Here is an 18,164-nt window from a genome sequence, read left to right as displayed (position 1 = left end):
CCCACCACTACCTGGGGCAGCCTGGGCAAAGGCTTTTGGCAAACCTTTTTGGCAAAGAAATCCTTCCTAACATCCAGTCTAAACCTCCACTGGTTTAGGCCACTTGAGGCCATTGCCTCTTGTCCTACCAGTTTTAACTTCACTCAACAGACCAGTCCCCACCTCTATACAATCTCATTTAAGGTGTTTGTAGAGAATGAGAAGGTCTTCTCTCAGTCTCCTTTTCTCCAGGCCATACAACCCCAGTTCCCTCAGCTGCTCCTTATAAGACAGATGCTCCAAAACCTTCAACAGCTTCGTTGCCTGTCCTCGGACGCGCTCGTGGATCTCAGTTTCCTTTCTGTGGTGAGGGCAGAGCACAAGCATGCCCTTTTTTGGGCAAAGAACAAACATGCCTTTTTCCTCAGCATTGCTCTTTCCAGTTGATGAACCAGAATAACTGGCTGGCACTACAAAAATCAGTGCTTTCACAACAAACATTGAGCCGGGGCGCGTGATCTTAAGCTTAGATGGTCACTAACTTCACAGGACAACATTATCTTGCTCTGGGCTAAATCCCTGCAAGATCTGAACAGCCCTACACAGAGCAGAGCTTGATTTTGGATGTCAAAATTCATACTTGAACTCACCAGCTGCTGCCTGGAATCAGCTCATCACCCTTCCCTGGAATATTCTGGAGAGCCATTAACGCTGCAATTTATTTCTGCTGCCCTTTCCTTGCTGTCCCACCTCTCCCATCATGGCACATCTGTGCTCCAGAACTTACATGTTCCTGTTAAAAAATGTTATCTTTCCAGCAGCAAGCAAACATTTTGACAGCCTTAAAAATCTTACAGTTCAACAACATCCATCCAAGCTTACTTCAAACGTCAGCTTCCAGGTGTTCCTCACACGCCATTGGTTTTAGTAGGTTATTAATAATAAAAGAGATTAAACTACAAAAAAAAAAAAAAAAAAAAATTAACTATTCCTTATTTTGCTACTCTCACAGAGCTATCTAGTACTTTTTAAACACAAAATCCTAAGCTTCCTCCCATCAAGCCAGAAGCCAAGCTCATCCTTCTCCTCATGCCAGGGGGGACAACAGCCCTAACAACCCTTTGCTAATTAGGTTTGGGCTCAGCTCCACGGTTCACCAGGCTTCCTTCATGACTTGAGGCAGAGCTCTGAGAGCTCCAAGCTGCCTGGGGAAGGCAGGGCAGCACTTCTGTGAGAGCATGGATGCTTCCAGCACTGGAACTGTGATTTTTGCATGGGAGTCAGTGGAGTCATCTCCTGTTTAAGTCACCTCACCTTCTGTTCAGATGAGCATCTTTACTCCCCTCAGCATCTCCTCTCTCATTTCTCAACTGGCAATCATAGCATTTCTTGCCCATGCAGGAGTGTTGCAGGAGCACCAAGGACAACCATAGGAAGCTTTACACTTATCAGGTAAGGAAAAAAAAAACAACCCTCTTCTGCCTTTTAACATTAAACTCTGTCAGCCTAAGGACTGCAAGAGCAGGATCCACCAGGCTGGGCACAAGCTTCAGTTTCCTAAGTGCTGCCACTATGAACTATTTGATATCCTCCAGGATCATCTGGTTAGGACAGAGGAGTATCTCCCACAGCTCATGGGTGGCAGGAAATGTAGGTATAACAGCACTAATTTTAGAGGTACCTGAATCCCACCTCATATGCACCTGCCTTCAGACTACCAAAATCCTCCATGCAGCTGAGTTTGAGTCAATACACTCCATGGAGACTGGGAGTTCTTTTCATCCTAAAGTCAATTTCTGAGCTGTGCCAAACAAAACACATCCCAGAAAGGCTTTTGTCTTTCCTGACTATAAAGAGAGCTTGGGATGACCAGTTTAGTTGCAGGTATCTGCATGGCAGAGGAAAAAACATTGGTGAAAGGGTGAGTGTGAAAACAGCATGAAAACAGGTTGAAGTTAATGCCAAGTAAATAACATAAGGAAGTGAGCTATGAATGTTTCTCCTTAATAATTAATATACTGAAAGTGCCTGTATTACTTCCAGTGAACCTGCCACAGAAACTCACATTTCCTGCAGTTTCCTGCCCCTGAAAGGGGGGACAAGGCTACAGAATTTCACTCACAATTCCATTAGTAATCTGGCCCTCTTTTTTTCTGCTGTAGATGGTCATCAGCAAATGAATAAAACATACTTTTCATGAGAGTGGAACATGTGCAAGCTTTGCTGCTGGCATTCTGTCCACATGACTAGCACTCCCCTTTGCTCACCCTGCTTCCCACTTCTACTGTTAACCCTCCTCTCACTGTGAAAGTCAAAGCAAACTGGGGTATTTCATGGTATCTGGGGTATACTCATGGTATTTCTCCTCCCTTCATCAACAATAATGTTGATGGGGTGAGGAGAGGGAGGCAGCTACATTTCCAGAAAACATAAGAAAATCACATACTTTAAAATACCATTTCTTCTACACCTGAAAGAAATTTAAAAGTAAAAAAAAAAAAAAAAAAAAACAAAACCAAAAACAATACAAAATACACCGAAACTCTTAAAAGGAAACATAATTTTTGGAAGTCCCTGCCACATGGCAAAGCTGTTACTGGGGTTCAAAACCACCCTTGACAAGACATGCAAAGGCTCACTGCACACAGATTATGTACTTACACCCCAAAGTCACCGTGTGAGCCACCCAAAAGTATCCCAGCTAGATCAGCCTGGAAGGTTGATCTATCAGAGGATCTATCAGGAAGGTGGTAGACAGGAACAGCTCACATGGAAGTTGTGGCTGCCCCATCCCTGGCAGTGTCTCAGATCAGGTTGGATGGGGCTTGGAGCAACCTGGGCTGGTGGGAGGTGTCCCTGCCCATGGAAAGGGGTTGGAACTGGATCATCTTTAAGGTCCCTTCCATCCAAACCAGTCTGGGATTCTATGGGAAGACCCACACGGTGCTCTCAAAGGTTGCAGCTTGATCCCTTCCCCCTTGTCCTGTCTCCATGTCCATGTGCAGTGAAGAACTCACAATTAAGTTGATGATGCTTCAGCACAACCTTCAAAGAAGGGCTTGGACACCCTGGAATTTCTGAAGCCTCAGAAGTGACTTTCACACATGTCAGAATGACAACCTGGGACAGGGGAATGGTTTTAAAACTGAAAAACCAGAAATTCAGGTGAGATCTTAGGAAGAAATTCTTTGTTGTGAGGGTGCTGAGCCCCTGTGCCAGGTTTCCCAGAGAAGCTGTGGCTGCCCCATCCCTGGCAGTGTCTCAGGTCAGGTTGGATGGGGCTTGGAGCAACCTGGGCTGGTGGGAGGTGTCCCTGCCCATGGAAAGGGGGTGGGAATGGAGGAGCTTTAGTGTTCCAACCCAAACAGTTCTGTGATCCTGTGACCCAAAGCATTTGTTATTCAACAATTCTTTATTTGGATGCCCCTCAGTAAGAAGTCTGACTTCCAGGCTCCCCCACAGGGATGACAGGAATATAAAACAAACAAACAAAAAAAATTGTGTTTGCACCACTTGGTCCCTGGATGAAAGCTGAGGGCAAAATCGGGGAAGCTAAGGATTAAGAGAATCTGCCCTGGTTTTTAGGTTATATTTCACCCTTTGATCATCTCACTTGGCTGCAGACCAAATACCACCTGCCATGGCAATTACAAGTACAGCTCACTGGGGCTACAGTCCCTGGTACACTGCTTTATTTGCTATGAACACTTCAGGGAAAGTAATTTAAATGCCTACAAAATAAATCTTCATTTGCTGCACCATTTGAAGGTTAGCAGAGAAATCCTCAAACAACAAGCAGCTAACAGCTGGGTAAATGCCAGAATTTCACTGAGTTGTGCCAGGGATGTATTTGGCCTCATATTTTCCATGTGTACATCCCCCCATGAAGTTGAATCATCAGGCAAATTCTGCACTACTGCTTAATCAGAACCTAAGCCATAGATGTTTAAATGAATGGGAGGAAACATGGCAATATTGATTTCCAAGGGAGGGAGAGGAATCTGAATCATTTCATTATTACCAGTTCAGGCTCACTTTTTTTTTTTTTTTTTTTTTTTTTTTAATCACAGGAAAATGTACTGTGCAAGTGGCTTTAACCTACTCTCCTTATCACCAGTAATAGAGATTGTTAATCCAGCAACTGGCCAAGCACAAACAAGCTCTTTTAAAGCCCCAGGGAAAGCTTAGAGCAATCCTGGGAAGCATCTAATATCATATTGGACTGATACATAGAATGGCTATGTCAAGCTTGTCAAGCTTTTTTTTTTTTTTTTTTCCCTTATTTGTTACCATGCTGGATAAAAAGCCATTAACTAATTATTTTAATTGCACTTTTTGTAGCATTTCTCATGGGGCCTGGACTGCAGCTCCCTCAGCATGATCCCATCTGGCTGGGGGGATGGGAACTTACTTTAAAATGTGTTTTCCCCATAGTGAATAGGACTTTTTTCTACAGCTGTCTTTAGGGAGGTAGGGGAGCTATTGGAAACAGGTGTATTGCACATAAATGCTCCCTGCTTTGAAATTATCTAATGGACTCCAGCAGGAAAACTTCAATCAACTACACAGGATCAAAACCAGACTAACTTTCACCACCACCACCCCCTTTTTTCTTTTTTTTTTTTTTTTTGGGTAGGGGTTGGCAGGAAAAACCACACATTGATTGCTGTTAAGAGAACAAATACCTTTGTGGGGCTGATGATTTGAAAAGGTATTTACAGCTTTCCAACAAGAACTTTATTAGTTTCTGAAGGCAAAATATTGCAGTTTTTTAGAGCAGTCGGAATCTTGCAGGCAATGAACTATCACTTGTGGAGAAATATGCTGGCAGGAATGCAGTGAAGGAAAACACCTCTACAGAAACCTGATCAATGAAGTACAATTGGCAGCAAGCACAGAGGAGGGAGTCTGTTCTTTAGGTGACATTTTTCAGGGCAGATGAGATTTTGAGTTTGGCTCCAAGTGATGCTGTCATGTTTTCCCTTTTCCCACTCCTGTTTCAGCCTGGGCTACAGTCTTTTACAGATGAGAAACCCCCCCCCCCTCCTCCCTCAAGTTATAATTTGAAAGCCAGAAGTATATATCCCTCCTTCTCCACATCTGATGTTAGGGAGTTAACTTTTCCCCTCCCTGTGTTATTTTAGTTCCTTTTCTGAACACGTAACAGATGTGCCCAGAGCACAGAAAAGGAGCTTCGGGAAGCATTTCTGTTTTTTCACTAAATAAATTCTGACAAGTCAAACATCTGAAGTACAGCAGCTCCCTTCCCCTCTCTGACCTCTGCCTCCCAGCTTGGGGATGATGTCAAAGGCCTTTTCTCCTCTCCTCATGTGTTCTGTGTCCATGGTCTGTGCACTGTGTAACTCCTTGCACACCAGTACCCTGGGGCAACACATTTCCTGACTCTAAGAGAGAATGAATTATATCATTTTGAGCACAGAAAGCATTTTATTTGACTCTCCTGCATCTGCTCAGTTGATTGATGAAAGTGCAGAATTTCTCAAACATTTCATTAGCTGTTCCAGACTATCTAATTTTATGGAAATGTTCACAGTGTGCCAAGACAGAATGTTGGGTTTTTTTGATGGTTGAGGATAGCATGAAAGTGCAGCATTACCAGTTCTACAGCCTGGCCTAAGCTGCTTTTATCAAGAGAAAAAGTAAAGCCCTCCTGCTCTCAGCTACCTGTCCCTGCTGTTGCATTGCTCCATCCCTTGTACAGTGCCAGTGTTTACACAGATCTGTCACGACTATCAGAGAGGTAATTCAGTTTAGAATAAACCCATGAAAAGAATTTAAAGGTTAGTTTTCATGGAGTCACTGAGGCTGGAAAGGAGCTCTGAGAGCATCAGGTCCCTCCTGTGACCTAACATCCCCACATGGGTTGGACCAGGTCACTCAGTGCCAGCTCCAGCCTCTCCTTAAACACCTCCAGGGATGGTGCCTCCATCCCAGTGCCTGAACACCCTCTCCATGAGGAAGTGCTCCCTGATATCCAACCTAAACCTCCCCTGGGGCAGCTTCAGGCCGTGGCCTCTCCTCCTGTCACTTGCTGCCTGGGAGCAGAGCCCAAGCCCACCTGACCCCAACCTCCCTGCAGGGACTTGTAAGGAGGGATGAGGCTCCCCCTGAGTCTCCTCCAGGATAAACACCCCCAGCTCCCTCAGCCTCTCCTCATCAGACTTTCCCCCTGCTCCCTTCACAGCCTCACTGCTCTCCTCCATCACCTCCATGTCCTTCTGGAAGGGAGGAGCCCAGGACTGGACACAGCACTCAAGGTGAGACCTCCCCAGGGGGACAATTACATCCCTGCTCCTGATGGCCACATCATTCCTGATAAAAGCCAGGATGCCCTTGGCCTCCCAGGACACCTGGGCACACTGCTGGCTCACGTTCAACCAGTTGTCAGCCAGACCCCACAGATCAGCCTCCCAGCCCAGATTCTCACGCAAACCTTACCAGGAGACTGCAGAGGGGTCAGTACAGAGAGGCTCTTGAGTAGGGAAGCTGGAGATGAGCTGGAGAGAAGAGCAGAGTGCTTTGGCATCTGTGCTGGCTTTTGTCAGGTGAAAGTGTTCACCACAGGACCACCTAAAGAAGTGAGTTGTGGCATTCTCAAGAAAACCCTGCTGACAGCTTTGGACAACAAGAGCATCACATCTCTCCTGATTTCTGCACAGCACGGGCTGAATTTCCAATAAGACCAATCTCTTCAAATAGACAGAAGGATAAAGGCACCTAACACAAGACCACAAGTGGCCAAGATCAAAGGCCTGAGAGCCTTGTAAAGATGGGGGGGTTTTAACCACAGGAGAGCTATTGCCTGACTGTGTAACCCTGGGAGAGGCACTTGGTCTCAGTTTGCCTCAGCTGGAAAGCCAGTGGGGAGGGACATGTGGGTGACAGCATGATGCTGTAGCTGAGCTGGGCTTTGCTGGATGCTGTGTGGCTGCTCATGGGCAATTGCATATAAAATCACAGCAGTGATGCTAGAAAGCTCCAGGCATCCTCACCAGATTTTGCTGGCCACTAATCCAGCAGAAGGCTGCTAATGGCATTTGATTGCTGTCTTTGTGCTACTGCCTTTTAAGGTCACCCTGAAAGAGACAAACTCTTCTATATTCTACAGCATGAGATTCAGGCAAAAATAACAAACATGGGTTTCAGAGAATGAGTTCTTAAAATTAAAACAAATTAACAAGATGCAAATTTTTTTTTTAAGTCTACAGCCATGAACTGAAAAGGAATATACTCATGAAAAGCAGGGAACTCTGATGATAAGTGAAGATAAGATAAATTGAAGAACAGATGAAGGACCCATCAGTGGCACTTTCATTACTGAAAATCTTCAGAACAAATCTCTGATTGTGAACCTCACCCACTGCAAAGCTCCACTGCACAGCAGCTCCTGCACATACAGGAAGATGAGGAAATGCACAGCATCCACCAGGGAGTTCACACCATGCCAGTGTGCAACAGAAATTTTCAGTATGGGTCAGAGAGGGATGTGCCAGAGAAAGGGCAGCCAGCAATGTGCTTCACACCATCCATGCACAGAGGACCAGTCAGTCCTGCCAGCTCCAGTTGGGCAAACTTTCAACAGCAGGAGCTGGTGCCCAGCTGAGGGTCTTTCCATCCAGCCTTTGGAAGATAACTTGTACTCATGCAGTGTGTTTATGCAGTGGTCAGCACTGGCAATAGCAGGTTATAATTATTAGCTCCTTACCAGAAAAAGATAGCAAGTACATTCTTCATTGCCTGGCTTGAAAAGACATCCCACAGCAACCTACTGCCACCAGCTTCAACTCTTCCTCAAGTCTTGCCCTAAAAGCAGAGGGTAACAGCTCTTTCTCAGGGTCAGGACAGCCAACGCTCACATTCAAAAAGAGCAAAACCAAAGCCAGGCTAGAAGGAGAAAAGAGAGGCAGGACACTGCCTACCTTGACACTCTGGCAGCTCCTCACAGCCTCCAGGAGGGAGTTAATCCGACTGAGAATGGGTGGTGAGCATCCCCAGGCAGGTGAGTTAGCAATGAGAGCTTTCCTGCAGCTGAAGACAGGGATAATGATAATGAGATTGTGTCACTGCCTGTCTTCCTGTTTGTCCCCAGGAGGGCTGAAGGTAGAAGCCCAGACTGAACCCTCCTACCTTGCATAAGGAAGACTCTGAGGGAGTAGGTGGAGGGCACCTGAAAGTCAAGAGGCTCCAGATAAAGGCATGAACCAGACAGACAGAGAGATCCCACATCCTGTGCAGCGGCTCCAGCACAGGGCTAGGTCAGGAACAGTGATTCAGCTCTGCCCAGATCTCTTAAAAACGCATTGAAAAGATGTTTTAAAACACTGTAATTATTATTACAGAGTGGTGAGGGTTCAGGGGGAAAACTAACCAGCATTTAAAGAGCAAGCGAGGCTCGCTATTTAAATCACAGTTTTTCAGAGGGCTTGCAGCCCAAGCAGGGCACAAATAATTTACTGAATCCCAGCTTCAGAAGTACACAGAATTACAGTGCAGTTGAGAACAAACTTTGATCAGAAAAAGGGAGCAAACTGGCCATTCATCAGCATTCCTCACTAGCCACAGCTGATGGTTTTAGAATAGTTGGTCTGGGGATTAAAGTATTATGCAGGCTAAAAACACCACGTCACATCTCTAAAATTACATTGCTTTGTATCATTTAATACCCTGTATTCTCTTAGGATCAATTCTTGGGTCCTCATTCACTAATGGGAACCTCCCCATCAAATCTAGTTAATGTTTAGGGTTACTAGCTCACTCCCAGAGGCTTTTATAAGAAATTCTGCCTGCAGCTCTGCTTGATCATATTTTCTCATTTGTACTCTTCAAATCGTACCCTAATGGTTTCCCTGGGAACCAATGAACATCCCACATGAAGATTAAGGAGAACAACAAGCCCTATTTTTTCTTTACATGGATAATTCCTAGCGCAAAACAGTAAAGCAATGTGCATTCACTCCAATATCTTAACTCCAAATAAGATATCAGACCATTTTCTGACCAAAAAAAAAAAAAAAAATGCACAAGAATATATTCAGCTTCTAAAGTTCATGATCCAAATGTTCTCTTTTTGCATGTCCAGATTCCAGAGTTCAGGTACCAGACTGCTTTAACTTGTGGGACTTCAGTCTGTTTGCCTCACATAATAGAAATGAAGTTTTCCAGAAGTCAAATTATTCAGAAAAAAAAAAAAAAAAAAAAAAAAAAAAAAAGCCATATTATATTAGAGATGGCATATAAGAAGTTGGATAAATGCTCAATCTTGGTAACACTATAGTGGTAATACATCTCATTAAGTATATACGTTGTGCTTTTTCTGAACTGAAATTTAAAAGAAACTAAATCCAGTTTCCCCTCAGGAGGTAACGTGTGGTGGCTGTTGCTACGAGCCTGCTCAGAACATATGTGTGGTGTGTAAAATGCAAAATTCATTTGGCTGAATGTTAGCTGCCTCTGTGACAGTTCTCCAGAAAAGCTGCTCAGCAGACTCCTGCTTTAGGCAGGAAAAGGAAACAGGCATCTCCAGAAATGTTCTGTTGATTTTAAGGCAGACAGGCAGAGGAATCAGGCACACACTGGGTGTGATTCTCTTGCCCCACTGACCACAGAAAGTGCTTAAATTACTGTCTTTGACTAGAGAGTTAGCTTCTTTACAGCTAAAACTAAACAAGATTAGTCCCAGCTTGACTCAAAGATCACCAAAGACAACGCAGAAACATGTATTAATATTTGTGACCTTGGGTTCATTACATTTCTGAGGCCTCATTCACCACTTTTTGACACTTCTGCAGCACAGAGCTTTGTCCCCAAGCCATGGGCAGGTTGAGGCATCCAGAGACAATTTGCTCAAGATCCCTTAAATGTGGAAGTGGCAGAGCCAAGGCTACAACACCTCACATGGACTAAATCAAATATACAGATGACATAGTCACCCATCCAAACTACCTTCCTTCTTAAATCTCTTTTCATTTCTTGGAAGGTCTTAGTTGTTAGTAATAGGCAGAGAAAACAAGAAAACAGGGAGCTTCCATTTAAAGGTCATCATTTAACTTAAATGTCAACATCTAAAATTTCATCATCAGTGTCACAGTTTAATGCTGGGCCAGCAATTAAACAAGTGAGAGACACTTCCCATTAACCCCTCTCCCCTCCCTTACAGGGAAAGGAGAAAGAACAGGAGAGAGAAACTTCTGGGTTGGAAACTGACCTACACAGCTTTAAAGAAACAGCAGTGATGAAAACTGTGAAATACATATAAATATATATACAAAGGCTTTATCATGTTGTCATGCCCCAGTAACTCTCACATCACTCCTGATGAAGCAGGGCAGTCCTGGAAAAATCCCAGGCTGGGCTCCTGGAGTCAGCAGCAGACAGGAGCTGGATGCAGGAACACACGAGCTCAGGGAAACATGGATCAGGATCAGAGGTGAACAAATGGACAGAACCCTCCCAGGAGGAGGCCATGGGCAAAGAGCTCGACCCTCCTGATGCCTCAGACTTATACAGAGTGTGGTGCCCATGGCATGGAATGCTCCTTCTGGTCAACTTTGGTCCCCTGTCTGCTCTGCTCCTCCCCACAGGAGGGTGGCAGGTGTGACCCCTTTACTCCTTTTTGCTTCCAGAGCAAAAGATGTTCCTCAGAACCAAGCAGTGCCCTTGGTTCTGCACACCAGTCTCCAGCAGTAACTATAAACATGGAGTGTGACCAGTCCCAGCAGCAGCCACTGACTGAGAAACTTGATTTCAGCCAGTGAAACCTGATAATTTTATCAAGTGCAGCTACTTAGGAGAGATTCAGCAGAAAAACAAAACTACTAGGAAAAAAAATAATAACGCCTTTACCCTGGCTCAAATGAGGATAATTACTCAAAAACTTCTGTAAGAAAGGAGGCATCAAGTTGGAGAGGTATTATGGAACAAATAGTGAACACAGCAAAACAGAGTGGGAGAATCAACAGTGGCCAAATACTCTCAGAACACGGAATGGGAGCTAAGATCAGGGTGACAATTACCAGATTCCATGGCTACACTGGGACTGAAAGTCTCCCAATCACAGAGCCAAAAGCTGTGATTAATTTATGGTGGTAGGAACTCCCAGGGCTCCTCTACTCCAACATGGCACTCAGAGCAAGGCCTGCTCTGAAACTCACAGGTTTTTTGAGGTTGGCTCCAGTAAAGTTTTGAGTAACACCAAGAATCCCATGGTCTCTCCAAGCAACCTTCTTTGTAACTGCTTGACTGGAAGCTCCCAGAAGTCTACTTTGAAAATTCTACAGATTCGAGTTATTTTGAAATTCTACAAAACTTTAGTGATTAGTCTCACAACAGATTTTCTTTTTATCTCTGTAGTAATGTCAAAAATTAATCAACGATGAAAAAAAAGACAAAACACATGAGGGATAATTTACTAAGCAACCCAGAAAATCTAAAATCCTTCACCATCTAGGATGACAAGCAATTTGCTTTCTACCCTAAACTAAACATTTTTTTTTCATCTCATAATGAACAGCACTGCAGGTGGGATTCATTTGCCAAATAATACCCCTCATTCTGTTCTAAGCCTCAAGAGATGTCAAAAGCTGATCCAAAAAACAGTAGGAGCCATGCCACCTTTGCTGAGCTCAAGATTTTTTTGCAGGAAACAATATACCTGCTTTTCATATGAATTTAATTCCAGAGCATAGGACACTAAAAGCTGTGCATTGCCTCGCCACATAGGATAGCAATATTTTGTTTGTTTAATCATAAAAAATAAAAAATTACTGCAAAACAGATCTGGTTTGGGTTGGGAGGGGCCTTAAAGCTCATCCATTCCCAACCCCTTTCTTTCCATGGGCAGGGACACCTCCCACCAGCCCAGGTTGCTCCAAGCCCCATCCAACCTGACCTGAGACACTGCCAGGGATGGGGCAGCCACAGCTTCTCTGGGAAACCTGGCACAGGGGCTCAGCACCCTCACAACAAAGAATTTCTTCCTAAGATCTGACCTCAATCTCCCCTCTTTCAATTTGAAACCATTTTCACCTCATCCCATCCCTCCCTGTCCTTGTCCCAAGTCCCTCCCCAGCTTTCCTGGAGCCCCTTCAGGCACTGGAAGGTGCTCTAAGGTCTCCCTGCAGCCTTCTCTTCTCCAGGCTGAACACCCCCAACTCTCTCAGCCTGGCTCCAGAGCTGCTCCAGCCCTCCAAACATCCACAGTACTTTCAATCTGCTCTTTGAAATATTTTTTATTAGCTGCCTCACTGGAAAATGCATCTTTTTCTTTTGCAGGTCTAGGAATCTCCCCACAGTAAGAAAACTTCACTGCTTGTAGTCTCATTTCCAAAAATTGGATATTCATTGAACTGAAAGTTCTTAGTACATATATATGCTTATCTTTACCATCAGAAAAGTACACAGATATCCACTAAAACTGAATGATTCTTCCTCTTCTTTTCAGAACAGAATGCTGCACTCTGGAAATGTCACAATCCTCATGAGTCAAGCAAGGTAAGACTAATAATATACAAAAGCCCCCTTCTAGGGGGGCTGAAAAATATATCAGAATTGAAATATTAAAAATAATTGAATTTTTAAAATAACAATAAAATATATAGGTTTGAAAAGTATGAAATTGCTTTCAAAGCAGAGATAGATAATATTTCTGGATCTTCAAAACACTGAATGCTTGCCAGGATCACATGGAACACACAGTCCCTCCAGCAAAGGCAGACACTCACCATTTTCACTCATAAAATCACTTATGGGATATTGACAGAAGCAGCAGCAAAACTGAACTGGTAACTGAGCACACAGTTCTCACGTTGCAAGTAAAAACAGGTCAACAGCTACTTCCTTCTCAGATCTCGAGCCAGGATATATTTAACATAGTTCACAAATTGGAAATGCTGATTTGCCTGGTGTTTCAGGTCCAAAAAGAGTAATTTTGCTAAAACCACACAAGCAGCTAAGAAGGCAGAAACACTGCCAGATTTTAAACCTGTGACCCAGAAAGAAATTATTCTAACTTAGAAAGGGCAACAAAGGCATTTGGGTGAGATTTCACTTCTGAAGTTGTACTTTCTGTTCTGGAAAAAGAAATCTAAAAACTCCTCAGTGGGTCAACATCCTGGTAAGACCCAGAGAGACCCAGTGAGATTTTTCTTACAGAGTCATAGAATCATAGGATGGTTTGGGTTGGAAGGGACCTTAAAGATCATCTATTTCCAACATCCCTGCATAGGCAAGGGCACCTCCCACTAGACATTTTCTGTATGTGAAAATAAACCTGAAGAATCTCAAGTCAGGGTGATGACCTGAAGGAAGAGAAACATCAGATCAGGTACCACCTACATTGTAAACAGAGAAACCAGGGTTTGTTCCCTTTAAATTCTCCTACTAGCATTAGTATCTCAGTATAAGGCATTTTGCAGAAAGTAGCACAGTGCTCACTAAATCCATGCATAAAACCGAGACCAGAGACTAAAGGTAATTTTCCTAACAGAGACTGTAGTAACAGTTATAAGCAATATACTTAAATATTTTAAAACAATTATTTTCCAGTTGTAAAACCTAAGTAGTAAGAACCACAGCCTTGAGAGTTTCATAAGGTAAATACATCCTGATTCTTTGAGGAGTCATTGGAAAGTTGATAAATGAATAATAATAGTTATAACTGATAATGATGAGCAGAGGCAATAAAAAGTAATTTTTTTGTTCTGTGACCCTGAGACCCATTGGAGCAATTCCCCTGACCTGCAACACCTCCTCTGGCACCCTCCTTCCCAGTGATGAACTATTGATTACATCTCTGTTCTATCACTTTCAGTGATCTAATAATTATCCCTCCCCTATTCCACTTTAAAAATCACCTTATAAGGAAAAGCTGGCCTGAAAAGGAGCTAGAATTGGAACTAGCAAACCAGGATTCTCAGAATTCAATAATAAGAGGGTATCTTAATTAAATCATACATTACAAATACTACCTATAGTGCCAAAGCTGTACTGCTCCAGTTGACAAAGCACTTGGTAATTGAGCTTTTTGAGCTTTGACAGTTTGAGGTTTTTTGACAGAGCTTTCAGAGCTCAACTACCTGGCAACTTTGCACCAACTTAAGGTTGTCCCTTCCTTCATGCAAGGCTCCCCAGGTATCACAGAGAGCACAATGTGTCTCTGGGTCAGACAATGAACAGCTGAACCACTGAATGATGTTGTTTTCCCTTTTTCCAGGTTTCCCTTCCCACGTAAATCCTGGAGGTCAGAGATTGCTGGCAGCACCTCCCTCATCACATCAAAGTGTAGTCAGGGACAGACCTGCAAAAACCACTCAGCTTTCTGCTGAAAATTCCCTGGATCTTGGGCAACTGGAGTGTTTTCAAAGTGATTCTCTATCCTTTGAGAGAAGATGTATACAAATGTAAATACTGAGTACTACCATTTTCTCGCTTTCCCTGACAGGGAAAAACACTGCTGTTTTTCAATACTTTAGAAATACAAAGTTGTGCCTGAAATACGAAGTGGGCTTCTAAAAACAAGTTAATATTGTAGTAAATAGAAAAACAGCCAAGAATAAAATCACTCTGCAAAAGCAGATATTTTCTTTGCACAAACTCTAAGAATTTATGTCTCGAGGAAACCAACAAGAGCAGTCAAAAGCATATGTAGTCTTTACATACCTTAGTCAAAAATAGTTGGTCTTTCCAAACCACAATGCATTCACATATCCACGTGCTTAAGAAAACAGAATTATTTGAGAGGCTTAGTTGCTTCTTTTTGCTGATCCCCAACCAACCTTATTTTAGCCCTTCCCATTACAAAACTTGCATCCTTTCCAAGTTAAAATGAAGTTGTGTGGTTACTGTTAATTTAAAATACTGCATCTAATAACTCCATCAAATACCATATTCTGATACAGATGTGAAAAAAATCTCTTGAGAAGGTAGTTATGTACATAAGCATCCTGACCTCCTGCAGGGTGCAAAGTGGTGCTAATGGGTGGCTGGGGAGTCAATGAGTTCCTCATAGAATCACAGAATGGTTTGGGTTGGAAGGGACCTTAAAGATGATCCATTCCCACCCCCTTTCCATGGGCAGGGACACCTCCCACCAGCCCAGGTTGCTCCAAGCCCCATCCAACCTGACCTGAGACACTGCCAGGGATGGGGCAGCCACAGCTTCTCTGGGAAACCTGGCACAGGGGCTCAGCACCCTCACAACAAAGAATTTTTTTTCCTACTGTCCAGTTGCAAAGCTGCAGTAGGACATGGGTGATGCATTATACCTCTCTATACCAATTACTTGCAACTACTGCAACCTGTATTTGTGGCTTCTACATCCTTGATGAAATTCCTAAGTATCCTTTTTTATTCCTTGTCCATGAAACAAGCTGCACATTTTCTCTATTGGAGTTTATCTTGGAAATTCTGGTCACGTCATTTTTGGAAGTCTTGGCTTTTATCCTTTTATCTTTTTTTTTTTTTTTTTTTTTTTTTTTGGTGATGTTTCAGCACTCTTTAAAACCTACCATGTAATTAGAGTGTGTAATGTCAGGGAGGTGCAGTGCTCCCAGCAGCCTTCCTTGGATGTGAAGAAAAAATTCATTATTGCAGACTCCCAACATATTGGTGGACAGTGGATACTAGGCCCTAGGTAAGAGATTTACTTGGAAACAAGAAAAGCATCTCAGAATTCTTTCTTCCAGGGCAGAGCCAATGTCACTTTTTCTAGGGTCAGATGCTATGATGCAGGTTCCTCTCTTAAGCCATTCTCACCCTCATTTTGGATGATTTGCACTATTTAGTTTAAGGGGCTCCTGTATTACTTGTGGCCTCAGCAAACACCCTCACCACTCATTCCTGAAGCTCATGCTCAAATGAGTATTCATTTGATTAACTTGGCAGCATCTGCACAAAGCTCTGAAAGTATTTAGTTAGCACAGGAGAAAACACCCTGCAGCCCCAGACAAGTCAAGTTGAGCAAACCATATCTGATTCAGATTTAATAGGACTTAATTTGACTTCTGATTTGTTTATACTTCATCACACAGTCAGTTTCCATTACAGTCCCTCTTTATTTCATAGGTCTGTAATTCCACACCATTCTCTTCACATATGAAACTGCTATTAGAGTTAAGTAAATACTCCAGGACTTCTTTGCAATTATGCTGAGTGCAGGTGTTAAGAGCTTGCTCCATACATCAAAGGAAACAACCCAAAACACACGGGTGGCTTAGCAGCTAATTGCTCACAATCTTTTTCTTGCAATCCCCCCTTCCATTACACAAATGCATCTTAATAGATGTGCCATGCCTGTCCCTGAACTCTCATTTTCTCCCATACAAATGTGACTTTAGAAAAAAAAAAAAAAATTGCCAATTGAAAACTACATACTTTGCACTTGAGGTTGCCCTGTAATTTTGAGCAGAGCTTTTTGATTAATGCATAGCACTTTGGAGCTAGATTTCCTGTAAACGTTTGCACCAGTGCACTGGAAATGTGCATTTAAAGAGAACAGCACACACCAGCTGCAAGCAATCCAGCCAGACCAGGAAAGCAGCAGCAGCAAGAGCAGCAGCAAGATTTCTTTCAATCAAACTGACCCTTATTTTTACTGTGATTACTTATTTACCTTCTACACGTGCTGTGGCTGCCTCCCTACATGCCAGATTGTCCCTTCTTTGTTTCTCCTCCACTGCCACTCATGGACTCCTCCTTTTCCCTATAGATCCCTGCCTGTCCCCCTCCTGTCACCTTCCCAAAACGTGAAGCCAAACCCTCTGCATCACATTCAGCTTCCACCAATGATGGGGTTCACTTTCCTCCTGATGTCAAATTTCAGCTCTGCCCATTAAACCCACACCCTGCAGCTCTTGCATCATGAGCTGGAAAAACCCTCCCCATTCTCAAGACTTTGCAAGTGATGTTTGCAGGGAAGCAGCAGGGTTGTTGGTTTTGTTTGGTTTGGGTTGTTTTTTTTTTTATTATTCACTCTGTGTCCTGTTTGTTTTGCAGCTCTTTTCTTCCGTGTGACATGGAACAGCTGTTTGTGTTGGGGGAAGCCAAACTACAGATCTTGTAGTCTGAAATTCCCTGGAGTCAATAAAAAAACTTCTCTAAGGAGGATTTCCACTCTCAATCTTTAATTTTTTTGTGTGTGTCTAAAAGAAGCATTGAGGCTGCCTGTAGAGAGGTTTATTTCTCTTAGAACACAAACATGATTCTAAATCTGAAATCATAAATCACTGCAACTTTTTACAGCTGCGGATGATGAAAAGCAATAAAAAAAAAAAAAGAAAACCAAAAAAAAACCAAAAACAAAACAAAACAAAAGGAGGGTTGTGGGAATAGAGGACTTCTTTGCTGCACAGTTTCCAAGTGAAATGCTGAATCTACAGTTTAATCCTTCAAACTGCCTGGTGAGTAATTTAAACACTGCCCTGTGTGGGACGGCTCTCACGATCGTAGTGGTAACACAAAATAGGTTAAAAACCTGCAGAATCTTGGCTATTAGATTAATAGCTAGTTTAGATTGTGTGATACTTGTTTGCTCAACACACAGCACAAAGAAAGCTTCCTGCTCCTGCTAAAAGCCTCCAGGTAGATCTCCAGGAAGACTGAACAGTAACATCAGACTACTGATGACATCTGGAGCAATGTCCCTGCCTTACCAGCTCTGCATCACATTTCACACCTCAAGTCAGGTTTGAAGTTTTAAAAAGGATAAATGTGCAAGCTCAGTCAGACACCATCCCATGGAAAATGGGCAAGAAGCTAAGTGGTGGGACTTCTGCATTTCTGGTACAATGTGTGATCTATGTAATTCCCACCAGTTTACTTCATATTCCCACTTAGAAAGCTCTTTCCCTAAGCTCTGGGCAACTAATTCACCTGTTTAAAACACACCACCATTAAATCTGGACTCTAACTCAGTAAAAGCAATGACCCCACCACCCTCCAACTTTCCCCTGATAGGCTGCAGCTCCCAAATCAGAAACATTTGTAGGATTCCCTGGGAGAAGAGGGAAAAGGAGGGGATAAAATCTTTCTCTGCACTCAATGGAGAAGAATTGGTGGCCAGAAGGAACTCCGAGCACCCACGATAAACTCACCCAAGAAAAACTATAGGAATGTTTCTCAAAACCTCTTGTGGAAGAGTTGCTTTTCATCAGAATTCTGAAGGTTTACTA

At 43.2% G+C, this 18,164-nt stretch overlaps 1 protein-coding gene across 3 annotated transcripts in view; it reads right to left on the bottom strand.

The window, feature by feature from the left end:
* The window catches only part of ST8SIA5 (ST8 alpha-N-acetyl-neuraminide alpha-2,8-sialyltransferase 5), a 75,204-nt gene extending 58,493 nt beyond the window's left edge, over nt 1-16,711 (bottom strand). For 2 of the 3 annotated variants that reach the window (XM_071732296.1, XM_071732299.1), the window contains exon 1: nt 16,607-16,711. The gene's annotated coding sequence lies outside the window, so the exon portion shown is untranslated. The remainder of the gene's footprint in view (nt 1-16,606) is intronic. The other variant, XM_071732298.1, reaches the window with a different exon arrangement.
* Between the last annotated feature and the right edge of the window lie 1,453 nt (nt 16,712-18,164).

This window comes from Heliangelus exortis, chromosome Z (assembly GCF_036169615.1).
Source record: "Heliangelus exortis chromosome Z, bHelExo1.hap1, whole genome shotgun sequence".
Taxonomy (NCBI): Eukaryota; Metazoa; Chordata; class Aves; order Apodiformes; family Trochilidae; genus Heliangelus; species Heliangelus exortis.
The sequence above is the reverse complement of the archived record's forward strand: the minus strand, read 5'-3'. Positions and strand labels throughout refer to the sequence as shown.